The sequence below is a fragment of the Palaemon carinicauda genome, unplaced genomic scaffold (genome assembly GCF_036898095.1).
Source record: "Palaemon carinicauda isolate YSFRI2023 unplaced genomic scaffold, ASM3689809v2 scaffold70, whole genome shotgun sequence".
Taxonomy (NCBI): Eukaryota; Metazoa; Arthropoda; class Malacostraca; order Decapoda; family Palaemonidae; genus Palaemon; species Palaemon carinicauda.
In genome coordinates, this window is record NW_027171983.1 from 73,869 (window position 1) to 76,145 (window position 2,277).

A 2,277-nucleotide genomic window follows, 5' to 3' on the forward strand; every position below is an offset into this window, starting at 1 on the left:
AAGTGTTAAGGATTGCTCTCTAAGGATTAGCAGTATTTTGTAAGTTGTCTTTGCTAGAAATTTTATTTTATGCCATTACTGTATTGTATTAGCACTTTTCGTTTGTTTGTGATAGGTGTTGTTTTGGTATTTGCTTATACATGGCTTATTTATTTGTATATAATGTGTACTAGCCCTGAGAATTGACTCCCTTAAGTTCAGTGTCTCGAAGGGTAAGGGTCGAATGACCTAAGTCTTCAACTATTTAACCATGCTGATTATGAACCTCTTGAGGCTGCTTGTAAGGAGGACTAGCTAATCAAGGAACACTATGGAAGTAATCTTTTGAGCTCTTGAAAGGAACAAAATAGTGTAGAATATGCTCATATTTGATTAACAATTTTGACCAGTGGGTTAAATCGGCTCGCACACTTATGTAAAGAGAATGCAGTGTTTTAGCAATTGTAAGAGGTATCCCATTAAACCTTGCAGATTTTGTAATATAATAGGAATTTTAATTAACATTACTCCTGGAAGATTTTAAACCATAGACTAGTTGATGTGAGTCTACTGAAGAAATTCTACGAATATAGTGTACATTCCAGTGAAAGCTTTTAACATTACCACTTGAGATGGAATTAAATTCTTACTACCATAGTAGAATGACTGTAATTCTGACCTAATCTTGCAAGACTTTTAATACAATTACCAGGTCCCCCCGTGTGGTATTTATTGAGTTTGATTAATATTATTTCAGATTTACCGCTACCTTCACCTGTGGCTTCACATATGGTATTGAAGCCTGGGAGTAATCCAGTCTGTCGGAGGGAGACCATACAATTACTTTCTTAAAAGACTGAAGCTATGGAACTTCTAACTAGTTTCTTGTATGGAATGAGATGGCAGAACAGTGACACCACCTGGGTCTCGCCCTGCATCCTCGTCCAAAACCAGTTAAGTGTTTTTGTCTTGTTTACATAATCGATGTTGGAAATTTGGAAATTTCTCATTTTTTATATTAAGTATTCATGACAGAAATTAAGTTTGTCTTTCTGTTATAGGTATTATTTCAATACGGTTCTTCCCCTTGAAATTACAAATGCTGTTGCAACTTTAAAGTTTAATTTCTTTTTCAGATGGGTAAGTGTGATTGATGACTGCACACAATTAAGGGATGAAGGATATCGAGGGACCTGTTTCTTCACCTTAAAGAATGATGGTCAACCTTCCAAAAAAATTGCCAAATGTCTTGTAACTTGATTCATGATGTTGGGAGCGGAATGATTTCACCAAAGGATGCTGACGTTACATACCACAAAGAACTGCCTACTCCTATAAACACTGTATGGTGTTATTGGTATGGCTGAATTCGACAATTTGTTTATCATAACAATGTGGGTATAGGAACAGTTTTGTTGCAGACTAGCAATTTATTTAATTCGCCCATTTTCTATTTAAAAACTGAAGCCTCTTCAGTTCCTAGAGTATAGTGGAGAAGGTTTGTGCTTTTTTATATTAAAATTTAATCTATATATTTAATTTATAAGTAATCCTCTCATTGTATGAAGTTTTTCTGACTAATTTTTATTTTGTAAGTAAAATTCAAAACAAATTAAAGGTTAACTCTGTGACCTGCTGCACTATAACATTAACATTGGGATATTTCATATAAAAGATATAACCTTATTGCAGACAGACATTAAAGATGTCCAAGTTTGTTTCCGTATGTAATTCTTGGTGTATAAAGATACTTGCATATCTTATTACTTGAATCCATAATGCTGTCCCCAGAGGGAAGTTATGAAACATTTATATCTTTTTCTTAATTGTTCTCATGAAATTTACTGATTGTTTGGTCTGTTAGTTTGTCATTTCTGCTGGGGTATAGTTTGCTCCATAGGTTTTTTTTTTTTTTTAACAGTAATTTTTAAGTTTGTTCTAATAGTTGAAGCTTTTTTATGTTTTGGTATTCGTTCTATTTTTCAAATAAAAAGATGGTTTAACTTCAGGTTTTTGTCTCCTTTATGTTCTAAATCCTATTAGAAGAGTCTCTACTCTTGTTACCAGAATAGTAACAATTGGTGTATAAAGGTTCTTGCATCATATTTTATTACTTTGATCCATAATGCTGTCCCATATCAAGGGGAGGGAAGTTATGAAATCTTTTATTACTTAGTTATCTAAATGTTCCCCCTTATGCATTCTCGTGAAATTTACTATGATAGTTTGAAATTTTGGTTTACCATTTCTGCTGGGGTACAGTTTGCTCCTTAAGTTTTAATTTGTTTCAATAGTATT

General features: G+C 33.1%; 1 long non-coding RNA gene across 1 annotated transcript; it reads left to right on the forward strand.

The window, feature by feature from the left end:
• The first annotated feature begins 487 nt into the window (after positions 1 to 487).
• Positions 488 to 1,987, forward strand: LOC137637391 (uncharacterized). Its single transcript, XR_011043609.1, has 2 exons — positions 488 to 932; positions 1,116 to 1,987. It is a non-coding gene; the product is annotated as an uncharacterized lncRNA (long non-coding RNA).
• Positions 1,988 to 2,277: the final 290 nt, after the last annotated feature.